Below are 13,770 nucleotides of genomic sequence, written 5' to 3'. Positions count from 1 at the left end.
ATGATATGCCAGATATACGTTGATGATATTATTTTTGGTTCAGTTAACGCCTCTGTTTGTAAAGAATTCTCTGAGTTGATGCAGGCAGAATTTGAAATGAGCTTAATGCAAGAACTAAAGTTCTTTCTGGGAATTCAAATTAACCAAACTTCAGAAGTTACATACGTTCATCAAAGCAAATACATTAAAGATGTTCTAAATAAATTTGATATGGCTGACTGCAACTCTGCAAAAACTCCCATGCATCCGACGTGCATTCTTGAAAAGGAAGAAGTAAGCAAAAAGGTTTGTCAGAAGCTCTATCGAGGTATGATAGGCTCTCTTCTTTATCTGACTGCTACTCGTCCTGATATTCTCTTTAGTGTCTGTCTCTGTGCCAGATTCCAATCAGATCCTAGAGAATCTCATTTAAAAACAGTTAAGAGAATTCTCAAGTATCTGAAAAGAACTCCTAACCCAGGCCTGATGTATGAGAAAACATCAGAGTATAGACTTTCAGGTTACTGTGATGCAGATTATGCAGGAGATAGATTAGAACGAAAAAGCACATCTGGAAATTGCCAGCTTCTGGGAAACAATCTGATATCCTGGGCTAGCAAGAGACAGTCAACTATTGCTCTATCTACTGCAGAAGCAGAATATATCTCAGCATCACTGTGCACAACTCAGATGCTCTGGATGAAGAATCAGTTAGAAGATCTGCAAATCTTCGAGAGTAACATTCCTATCTTCTGTGATAATACTACTGCCATTTGTCTAAGTAAGAATCCCATTCTACATTCCAGAGCTAAACACATTGAAATAAAACATCATTTTATCAGAGACTATGTTCAGAAAGGGATAGTAACATTGAAGTTCATTGATACAGATCATCAATGGGCAGATATCTTTACTAAGCCTCTAGCTGAAGATAGATTTCTTTTTATCTTAGAAAATCTGAACATTCAAAATTGCCCCGAATGAAGTATGGCTCTGAAGATGTAAAATGAGACTCTGACATAAACAAATGTGCTTCTGCCTCTGCCTCTGATACTTCTACCAGTTAAGAAGATATCTGAGTTAGAAATCTCCAGGAACCAATCCTTTGGTATTCCTGAAGATCAGATACATCAACACGTGGAGCACTTAGCGTCTAACCCTAGAACTTCTAGACAGCTGTCCAGAAGAAAAATCAAAGGGCAAACGTTTAAGATCTCCTCGAGCAGTATGCATACTATTGGGATTAGACATTCATTAATGAGCCTTAATCATTTTTCCCCAAGCGTGCTAACTTGTGTTTTGTGCCAACGCTGAATTGTGTGTCGTTTTGCATGTGTTTTTCGTTTAGGGTATTTAAACACTCCTCTCACATTTCACACACTTATCACTCTCACTCACTCTCAAACCCTCTCTGAAGCATTTCTACAAACTCTTCATCTTCATCTTTTTCTTCATCAACTATGGATGCTCAACAACAACAAGTTTTCAACTTTTCTCAACAAATGGAATCCAACCCCACTGCCCAAAGTTCAAGCATTTCCACTCCAACAATTACAGGCGTTTCCATTACTCCAGTATACAAGGAACCCCATGTTCTTGATCGTCAACCTCATATCAACCTAGCAACTCCCTTTGAGGGACTGGAAGTGTTATGTGAAACACTGGTGGACTTCGACAACATGAGGAGAAATGGAGTAGATCTTACTGAAGAACTCCGTCTACAAGGGTGGGAAAACTACTTCCAAAGGCTTTATGGCCCTGTTTACCCAAATCTCATCAAAGAATTCTGGAGATTTGCTGACGCTGATGACCATTTCATCGTCTCCTACGTTTTGGGGGTAAAGATAGTGATTACTGAAAAGTCAATTGCTTCTTTACTGAACATGGAGAAAACTGGAGGAATAAGGATCTACAATATCAACCCTAGGTCAAGGCGCGTTGCTCAGGAAATAAATCTAACCATTTTCAAACTTAACACTGAAGGCAATCCTTCAAAGAACAAAGAACTTCATCAGAACCTCAGAGTATGGCTCAAGATCATTCTGGGAACCATTCATCATCGCCCAGCATCAAACTCCTTTGACTACATCAATACAAATCAGAAGTGCATTTTGTATTGCATTCACAAGGGTTTGAAGCTCTGCCTTCCTGCACTACTCTTCAGATATCTCAGAGACTCTGTAAGGGAGACAAGAAACAACATGAAACCCAAATCCTACATCCCTCTGGGAAGACTTCTGTCTGATGTCTTCATTGAGAATGGGCTTGTAGATCATCTGAAGAAGAACAAGCTTATGGAAGATCTGGCAATAGATACTGGAAAGCCTCTGAACGCCAGAAATCTCAAGAGCATGGGAATCTTGAAGAAGATTCAAGTCAGACCCACGATGGACACCTCCTGGGACGCCTTGAAAGATCAGAGGAAGCTGCCCCATGGTCTTGCAAGGTTCTTCAAGAATGAACCCAGAGACGCTATCCTCTTCTATATGCAGCGTCTGAAGGATGAAGGAGTCGACATCTCTGACTTCAGACTGGATGACTGTCTAGATTCAGAAGAAGATTTTGTTAAGTTCAAAAGAGGTCCCTCTTCAAAGAAGTCTTCAAAGGCAAAGAGAGCAAGGCTAGGAGAAACTTCTGGAACCAGATCTCCAGCGCCTCTGCAAGTAACTACTGGTACGTCTGCTCCCTCTATTCCCTCTGAACCTCTTGTGGCTTCTTCTTCTAATCCTCTCCCAACACCACCTATATACACATCCTCTGAAACCCCACCTTCTACAACCAGAACCTCACAACCTCTACCCAATTTTAATCTTGCTCACACTACCACTTCCTCTTCATCATCTTCAGCCCCAGAATCACCTCCATACCTTGACCTCTCCTCTGACCCAGAATACTCTGACCCTAACTCTCCAACCCTAGCCCAAATTCAGGCTCAAAACCTCGCTTCACAACAACCAACACAATCTGAAGTAACTTCACCTCCCCCAGAACAAACAACCAACATCCCTTCTGAAGACCAACCTTCTGAAGCTCAACCCTCTGACCTACATACCTCTGATATCACCCTTCCAAACACCTCCGCTGAACCTGAACCTGAACCTGAAGCTGAACCTGAACCTCTAACATTAAACCTCATCCCTCCAACCTCTTCACCTCAAACCTCTGAACCTAACCTTTCCGTACCTACCCTTGAGGAAGCCATAATGCTGGTCGCAGGGGCTTCAGTACAAAAGGTCAAGTCTCTGACCATTAACTCTGAAGTCAATGATGATCCTGACTCTGTAAGGACACACTGGAACAGAGTCATTGGCTGGATGACCTCTGAGGCTTTTAAACTGAAGAACATCTCTGAGCAAGTCAGAAATGGCTACATCAGAGATGCTGAGGCAAGACTACAGCAGAGACTTGCTAGAGAAGCTGAAGAGGAAACCAGAAGGCTGGAGGAAGAAAGAGCAAGGGAAGCTGAAATCCTAAGGGCAAAGGAAACTAAAGCACAGGCTGCTGCTGAAGCTGAAGCAAAGGCCGCTGCTGAAGCACAACAGGCTCTGACTCAGGGGGAGTCCTCATCTGTTGTTCCTATGGTTCTCCAGACGCTGGAAGAACTGAAGAAAGATCAGAAGGAACTCCGTGCCAGAATGGATAAACAAGACACTGTCAACGACAACATTCAGAACATGCTAGCTCTATTGCTTCAGAGAATGCCTCCGCCTCCAAACCCCTAGGCACTTAGGATTTTGTTTGCCTGTTGTCTTGCTTTTCTTGTTTCTGATGTTTACTTGTTCTTTTTGCCCTTGTTTCTTTTGCCTTTTATCTGAATACAATGTTTTTCTCTTATTTTTTCTCTTTTTGCTATGTCTTTTTGATTCTGACAAAAAGGGGGAGAAGTCATTAATAGCTCTGATGAAAATACTGTCTAAATACCTTAAGCACTCTGCAACATATTTTTCTTAAAAATAAATTTATCTAACACTAGACTTAAGAAATTGCAGAAGGTATCAAGAAACCTCATTGCTTGGAAGCTCTGGTAAGAACTTCTGAACTCCCTAGCCTATCTCAGGGGGAGCTCTTGTCTATCTGATCTGATATTGTTTATGTTTCATCTGCTAATTAAGTTTGTTTTGTCATCATCAAAAAGGGGGAGATTGTAAGAACAAAAATTGTTCTACAACAGATTTCATGATTTTGATGATAACAAAGGATGAAACCAAAAATGGCACCCTAACGAAAAGTTTCTAAGTGTGCAGGGTTCTAAGGAAAGAAGGAAGAAATCATCAGATACAGAATCATATCAGATACAAATTATCAGAAGACCAGGAGCATCTGAAGTAGAAACACGTTCAAGAAAGTCTAAACTCTGAGCAAAACAGCAAAATATCAGAAGCATCTGAACAAGAAGTACGCTCTAGAAGTTCTGACTCTGAACAACGGTATGTCAAACTCCAGAAGCTCTCAGCGCTATCTGAAGAAACCATCAGAACTCAAAGAGATCAACATCAGAAGTTAAATAGCAAGATTCCAAGAAACATGAAGACTCTGATCACGGATTTCCTGATAAAGAAAGAGTAACGTTAACTTCAAATAAAGGCTTGGCAATGGATTTCCTAATACAGAAAGAGACGTTAAACTCCAAATTCAAATGAAAAGGAACTATATTTGGAAAGTAGTCATTCGAGGAGAGAAAGTTGTCTTGGCAAGAAGCTATATAAGTTATGGCATTAATTCAAATTATTGGCCATCACCTTCAACGACTACTTCACTCCTATATATAAAGGACTGCAAATCAACATTAACACTACAAGCATATACTGAAACATCAACACACTTAAAAACGTTTTATTCTCTCAATCCTCAAAAAGCTTTTGCTTAAAAAAACGTGAAACACTTTGCTCTTACTGTTGTAATATTTGCTTATCTTAGAAGCACTCTAGATTACACAAGTCTTTATCTTTGTTGTATTTCCTCAAGTGACTCTGCGCAGTCTGTATACTTGAGAGGACTAAGAGATCTTTCTCTTAGACGTTGTTTGTAATCAATCTTTCAAGATTAGTGGATTAAGTCCTTGTTGAAGGCGAAATCACCTTGGCCGGGTGGACTGGAGTAGCTTTGTGTTATAAGCGAACCAGTATAAATTCCTTGTGTGATTTTCATTTTGAAAAAGCGCTTATTTTCCAAAACAATTCAAACCCCCCTTTCTTGTTTTTCTCACCTTCAATTGGTATCAGAGCTCCGGCTCTGTTATTGATTTTCCAATCAAACACTTAACAGTGTAGAGAGATCCAGAACGAGAAAAACTATGGCCCACACAAATGAAAAGGATAGTTACAATGCTAAGCCTCCTGTCTTTGATGGAGAGAAATTCGATTACTGGAAAGATAGAATCAAAAGTTTCTTTCTAGGCTATGATGCTGATCTCTGGGACATTGTCACAGATGGATACAAACCTCCTGTCACAGAGGATGGAGCTGAAGTTCCCAGAAGTAAGATGTCAGATGATCAGAAGCGAGTTTTCAAAAATCATCACAAGGCCAGAACCATACTCCTCAATGCTATATCTTACAACGAGTATGAAAAGATCACCAACAGAGAAACAGCCAAAGACATACTTGACTCTCTGAGGATGACTCATGAAGGAAACTCTCAGGTCAAAGAGACAAAGGCTCTGGCGCTTATCCAGAAATTTGAAGCATTCAAAATGGAGGATGACGAAGCCATAGAAGTAATGTTCTCTAGATTCCAAACTCTTGTTGCAGGTCTCAAAGTTCTAGACAAAAGATACACAACTGCAGACCACGTCAAAAAGATAGTCAGAAGCTTGCCAAAGAAGTGGAGACCCATGGTCACTGCTCTGAAGCTGTCTAAGGATCTGAATAATATCAGTCTTGAAGAGCTTGTCAGTTCTCTCAGAAGCCATGAGATAGAACTAGAGGAAGATGAACCTCAGAAGAAGAACAAGTCTGTAGCATTAAAGTCCAGATCTGAAAGACGCAAATCTGACAGAACCAAAGCCTTCCAGGTAGAAACTGAAGATGCTGATGACTCTGAACCAGAAGATTCTGATGATGAAGAAGAATTGTCCCTCCTGACCAGAAGAGTTAAACAACTCTGGAAAAAGAGGAACAACAACTTCAGAAGACCAAGACCCAGAGGGGATCGATCAGAATCATCCTCAAAAGGTAAAACTAACAAAGATATTACTTGTTATGAATGTAAAGAAACAGACTACATGAAGATTAGAGATTATATAACTACGCCAAAAACTGGAATAGACAGCGCCCCTTAGAGGGCGCTTTATTACAAAAGCGCACTCTAAAGTGAAGAGAAAAAATAAGGAGCATACTACTAGAATAGACAGCGCACTTTAGAGGGCGCTTTTGTAACAAAGCGCACTCTAAAGTGAAGCGAAAAAATAATGAGGAAATGGAGGGACACCAATAGAGGACGCTTTATTGAAAGCGCCCTCTAAGGGTAACCTTAGAGGGCGCTTCTAAAAAAGCGCTCTCTAAGTCCATGTACATTTCCAGTTTATAAGGCGCTTTTGGAAAGCCTTAGAGAGCGCTTTTAGAAGCGCCCTCTTAGGCCCCCTTTAGAGGGCGCTTTTGTAACAAAGCGTCCTCTAAAGTGAAGCCAAAAAAAAATAATGAGGAAATGGAGGGACAACAATAGAGGGCGCTTTAGTGAAAGCGCCCTCTAAGGTTACCCTTAGAGGGCGCTTTTAAAAAAGCGCTCTCTAAGTCCATGTACATTTCCAGTTTAGAAGGCGCTTTTGGAAAGCCTTAGAGAGCGCTTTCAGAAGCGCCCTCTTAGGCCCCCTTTAGAGGGCGCTTTTTTTACAAAAGCGCCCTCTAAGGTCCCCTTTAGTAAACATTAAAATTATAACATATACTGCATGTCTCTTTATTTTCCCTCTCTATAAGCTATTTCGTTTACGTAACTGGGTTTTCTCTCAACTGCGATTACTCTCTACTGCGATTACTCTCGTCCTCCGTTCGTTCTCCCTCCCTCACCGTCATCGTCGCCGTCGCCTTTTTCTGCTGCTGCGTTCACGTTCACTGAGTTATCCTCTTCCACCGTCACTGTTCACTTTCTTCTCCATCGTTACCGTCACCTTTAAGGTATTTCTCTTCTCCATCGTTACCGTTCACTTTCTTCATGTGTTTGATTAGGGCATTTTCTAAACTTAGTTTTTCATTTTGTGCATTATGTTGATTAATGTTGTTTAGGGCAAACTGAGTTTTTTATTTCTGATTGAAAACTGATATATTTGAAGTGTGTTTGAGCTTGTGCTTGGAAGTTTGATGATTATGGATGCAAGTTTGTTCATGTTCCAAACACCATAAGTTTGCATTGGTCTTTTGCATGCAGTAGGTGTGTGTGAGTTTGTATTCAATAATGATAAAAAAAGAGAGTTTAGATTGTTGTAACATGACAGAAATGGAAGGTATATGAATGTGTTGACGTATTGAATCATTGTCTTACTTGGGTCTTATTGAATCATTTCTATATTACAGATAAAATGGCTAACCAAGACGATACTCATGCCGCGAATGAATCACGTAATAATGTTGAAAAAGAAATCAAACGAGGATTGACTGTTATGAAGTCAATCATTCGTGCAAGAGACAAGGGTGTAAAATTTGAAGTACATTGGAGTGCTGAAGACCAACTAATTGAGCCTAACGGTTCAATGTTGGCAAGTTACATTGGTTTCCTTGTTCGACAACATATTCCGATTACATGTGATAATTGGAGAAGTCCGGACTTGAAGGTTGGCAAGGAAAAAATATGGTCGGAGATACAGGTACTTACCATATATTGTTATATGTTTTTTTGTTGACTATTTGTTAACCATATATTGTTATAATATTACTTTATAATAACACACTCCATTTGTATGTTTTTTAGAGATCCTTTCACATCGATGAAAGCCGGCAAAAATATTGTATTCAATTGGCCGGAAAAAGACTCCGAGGATTTCGATCCTTTTTGTGCAACAAATTTCTCAAGGATGAGGAAGGAAAATTTGTTGAAGGAGAACGGCCAATGAAGTATGCCGAGATTATTTCAGCCGATGAATGGGATAACTTTGTCGCCAAACGAAGAAACGAAAAATTCCATGTAATGTCTATTAAATATGGTATTATACAATTGTTAAGTTACTTGGTTCTAATATGCCTTAAACTTTTTTATCCAGGAAGTAAGCGACAAAAATAGGAAAAGGGCATCAAAACCCGCGTATCCGTACAAAAAAGGGCGTACGGGTTATGCACGGCTACAACAAAGAATTGTGAGTATATTCAAATGCTATGAGCTTATACATTGTCACAATATGTTATAATTGATGATCTTATATTCTAATTCAATGTGTAGCTAGCCGAGGAGAAAAGTGACGCAACATCTCTTCCGGAGCACGTATTATGGAAGGTTGCTCGGGTTGGGAAGGATGGGGCTGTCGTTGAAGCGGTCCAAAATGTTTATGACGAATGTGTAAGTATATGTAACATTATTTCTTTAATTATATCGAAAATTTTGTTAGACATATAATTCAATTTTAATCTCCTCTAATAATATTTCAGGAGACTTTATCCCAAACCGTACCTTCAACCGAGGTCCAGGATTGCAGGAGCGTACTTAGTCGAGTACTAAATGTTCCTGAGTATTCCGGTCGTGTGAGGGGTAAGGGTTCTGGTGTGACTCCGTCGTCATTTTATAAAAAACCAAAAACAAAAAATCCTACCAACAAAGAGGTGATGGAGACCTTGGCGGAGTTAAGGGCACAAGTACTCCAACTGCAAATTGAGAATGCAAGGTATAGAGAGGAAAGGTGCGCCTCCGAGGCAAAAGATACTAGTGACCGAGCTAGTATCAATTATCAACCGAAATTTCCCGAGGTAATTATATATGTTATTATGAAATTAAAATAGCACTTTTTTACTTGACACATATACAAGTTAACAATAACATTTATTATTGGTTTAGGGCATTTCACCTTGTCAGCTGTATCTATCGTCACCAACTTATCGCATGGTTGGCAAGGGAAAAGTGCACAATACTTCGGGTGAATTACTTCACCATAATCCCCTCCCGGTGGGAGTTATGAAAGTTTCGGTTGACCTCGTATTAGATACGGACGCCCGTCTACCATTACCTGACGTTGTTTCAGAGACAACGTTGATGCGAGATGCAGTCGGATCCTTTGTTGGTTGGCCGTCAGATCTAATTTTCCTTGATGCCGAGGTATATATGTTCTAAATGATTATGAATATTTAGTATTCACATTTCAATTCAGCTACAATTATGATATTTAATCAATTATATGGTAATGTTAGACTCCTACAAGACCCACACATAAAGTTGTTAAAGGGATTTCAAGACGCATCGAGTCGGTTGCATCTCAAAAAGAGGTACAAATATATATACCCATTGAATTATATACGCAACGATTCTGTTGCATCACAAAAAGTCATGATTTATTTTATATGAATTTTTAGGTTCCCGGTCGAGAGTTGAAAAGCGCTGCTAAGGATATTCCAACGACGTCCGGGACAAAATCTCAAATTATGATGCGTCTTGAGAAAATGGTGGAGGAGTCCGATATTATGCATGGGGCCATTCGTACTATAAATTTTGATGAAGGTGTTTTCGGAGCTGCTCATTTCGAAATAATTGGAAAGGAGGACTTCCAACAACTTTTTGAACACACCGAATTGAGCATCGCTGTCATTCATACATACGTATGGTACTCCGATCAATCTATAATTTACTTAGTTGAACAATTTATTTACACATTTCAATGAGTAGTCTAATGTTTATTATGTTTCTATTTAAGGTATATGTATGTAACATTGATGCGGGGAACTGAATTGTGTAACCGTTTCAATTTTATTGCTGCTTCCCGTATCAATGCAACGTTAATAACGAATAATCCAACATCCGTAAAGAATGATCTAGTCGATATATTCATGGCGGCCGACGATAATACTACACCCAATTTGTATTTTTTACCGTTTAATTCTGGCAACGGGTTAGATTTTCTTTCTAATAATTTCATTCTAATCTATGTATATCTTTTACGTAGAAAATTTTCATTCATCTAAATTTTTGTTTTATTTTACAGTGGTCACTGGGTGTTGGTTGCTATGGATCTTTCGAGACTAATAGTGTATTATCTCGATTCTTTATCGGGTGATTGGAGTAAATATCCGAATATGAAGAAGACGGTTGACGCGTAAGTGAAATTCCCCTAAATATTCGTGTGTATTTGTATATTTAATTATGTCTGTCAGATTGATCTCAATATACGTTTTTATTTTGTTAGGGCAATAATAAAATTTAGATTGAAAAAGAAATACCGCAATAGGAAGGACATTATTACCTGGATCAGAGTTCAGGTATATATTAAGTATCTTATTTTTGCTTATAATAGTGTTTGTTTTTTTGCTTATAATAGTGTTTGTAAGAAATTAACTATATATATATTGTTTGTTTTTCTGTGTAGTGTCCTCAGCAAAATAATTCGGTCGATTGCGGATTTTTTGTATTGAGATTTATGAGAGACATCATTGCGTTGAATCGTATAGATATCCCAAAAATGGTATGGAATAATAACTTAGGGTTTATTTTAATATTATCGAATATTTCATCTAATTTGTTACTAAATCATGAATATGTTTTATTCTCTTAATTGTAGTACTTTGAGGAATACAAAACTTACTCAAGAGCAAATTTGGATGAAATCAAGGATGAATTGTGTCAATTCATTGTTGATCAAAGAATCATATAGCTAGGTTGTATATTGTTGTACATATATGTATGGAATGTTGTTGTTGTATGCTGTTGTTGTATATATGTTGTATATTGTTATTGTAATTTTACTAAATCATGAATATGTTATTGTATATTGTTGATCAAAGAATCATATATTAATGTTGTATATATGGAGGATTAATGTTGTATATAAATGGATTCATGTTGTATATATCAATGGATTAATGGTGTATAACATTGGATTAAAGGATGAAATCAATATGAATTTTACACTTTTGCAGCATGCGAACAGGTTACCAATTAAATATCCACTGCTTTTCAAACAAATTTTTTTAAAATAACTAACACTTTAGAGGGCGCTTTGTCCAGAAAGCGCCCTCTAAACACTTTACATTGACAACTTTAGAGGGCGCTTTTTCCTGAAAGCGCCCTCTAAACACTTTACATTGACAACTTTAGAGGGCGCTTTTTCCTGAAAGCGCCCTCTAAACACTTTACATTGACAACTTTAGAGGGCGCTTATTCCTGAAAGCGCCCTCTAAACACTTTACATTGACAACTTTAGAGGGCGCTTTTTCCTAAAAGCGCCCTCTAAGGTGTCCCTTTATGGACCACTCCATAGGGCGCTTTTTTCTGAAAGCGCACTATAATGTGGCCACTTTAGACAGCGCTTTCTCCAGGAAAACAAAGCGCTGTCTTTACCTATGCCAGCGCCACTTTAGAGGGCGCTTAAAAGCGCTGTTATAGGCCAAAATAAGCGCCCTCTTTTCCCTTATTTGGCGTAGTGATACCTAAGTGGTATGCCAACCACAAGCAAAAGCAAAGCAAAGTTCAAATGAACTTAAAGCAACTTAGGTACATGTGGAGACAGCTAAACCAATCAGTACAACTTTCAGACAAACAGACAACAGTTAATAACCAACAGACAATCCCAATGTACAAACACAAAAGCCATAAGGCAAACTCAAATGAGTTATCATCGCCCTACAAAACAGCAAGTGTTAGCAATCAAAAGCAAATATCAATGTTCAAGTGATGAAGCATCATTAACCATGACATTCGGATGCTTAAACCTGAAATTCAAAGCTCACATGTAAGCAACAAACCACTAGGTCAAATCCTAGGGTCAAAGGTGAGGAAAAAATTCAAAACAGGAGCTGAAATTCAATACATTGCAACTTCAAACACATATTAACATGTCCTAAAAAGGCTCACATCAAAATCAATCATCAAAGGCATTTCATCATCAAAAGAAGTCAAAGGCAATTTCAAAGCTCATATATGGACATCATGAATGAAAATTCCAAAACAAAACAGAAATGATTCAAATAATTCTGGAAAAATTCATGAACATTCAAGATATCTAACATGATCATCATACAAAAAATCAGAAGAATCCAAGTTCATTTGGCATGGAAATTAAATTTCACAAGTTGGACAATCAAATGTGTGACACAAATTGTCACACCATGTTAACACAAGCATAAAACAGAAATGGTACATGAGAAAAATACAAAACCAACCCTAAAACATCTATCAATGTGTCTAGAATCAGCATGCAAAATTTCAAGTCCATTGGATTAAAATCAAGCATTTCACAAAGGAAAGAGTAAGGCAAGGTCACAAATGCACATGTGTTCAATAAACCTAGAGCAAATAAATTTCCAGCCAGGCACAACTTGCAAATTCATGATCATAGAAACCTAGACAAAACAAGGATCATTTTGCAAAAAATTGGAGATGAATTGGATCATTTTTCAATTTTATATGATTTTTACAAGTTGGAGAAAATAATTTGAAATGGAAATGATCACATGTATGTAATTTGGAGGGAAAGTGAATAAAATGATGAACAATTGCAAAAACACACTCGGCCAGAATCGAACCATGTACATATTTGACTGAGCGCGCGCGCCAAGCCTGAAACGACACCGTTTCACTGCAAACCCTAGCCAGGCATGGTCGACGCAAGACCTCACACGGTCGACGCAAGACTGCCGCGCGGTCGACGCAACATTGTTGTGCGGTCGACGCATGGAAGAAGATCTTCATCTTCTTCACGAAGATGAAGATGAACAGTGCATGAGCTTCATACTTTTTTTCCAGAATTTTTCAGAAATCAAAACCAAGCACATCATTTGGAAGCTATTTCAACGGTGAACATAGATCAACAATCATTTAAGCACAAATCATCAAGAATAGAGAGAATCAAGCAAGAACGTTCATGGATGTAAAACTTTAAACACACATATCTCATGTTATAGTGCATCATTTCACACGATTTTTAGATCAGAATCACCAGGAGAACAAGATCTACCAGAATATATACATGAATTTCAAAATTAAGAGATTCGAAAACTGAACCTCTTGAAGAGCAGTTCTTGATTTTGCATGATCTGAAGCTTGTAAGTATCCAAATCCACTCTACAATGCTTGAAATGATGTTTGGTGAAGAAAAGGAAGCTTGCACACGTGTAGATCTAGCTTAATCTTGACTTTCCATTTTTAACTTCATGAGCTTGCTATGTACCATTCTTGCACGAATTCTTCAAACAAATACTTGATCTGCACTAAATCAATGCTAGGGAACAAGAATATGAAGTAATATTGCAATGCTATTTGGAAAATTTTTGAATTATGAATGGAAGAATTTTTTTTGGAGGGAGAGAGAATTTGGATCTTGAAATGTGAATTGTGATTAACCTCCTTCAATTTTGTTATGATTAGAGTATATATATGCTTTCTTAATCACTTTGCTAATCCATAATTAGTTTGGTTAAGTGAAATAAGGTGTTTTGCAAAAATCAAAATTTGCATGGTGCATGTACCATTTACACGTGAATAGTACCCTTGGCCTCATCATTTTCACTTAAAATTATCTTTTAAACTCAATGGCAATGGTAGAAAGTTCATACAATGGACCATTTTTGAATTTTGCATTTTCCCTCCAAAAAAAGTCATGGATATGCAAGTGATTATGTGATGAGATTTTATATAATGTGATGCATGATTTGGAAATTAGAGGTC

The sequence above is a fragment of the Lathyrus oleraceus genome, chromosome 5 (assembly GCF_024323335.1).
Source record: "Lathyrus oleraceus cultivar Zhongwan6 chromosome 5, CAAS_Psat_ZW6_1.0, whole genome shotgun sequence".
Lineage (NCBI taxonomy): Eukaryota > Viridiplantae > Streptophyta > Magnoliopsida > Fabales > Fabaceae > Lathyrus > Lathyrus oleraceus.
This window is presented reverse-complemented; position numbering follows the sequence as displayed.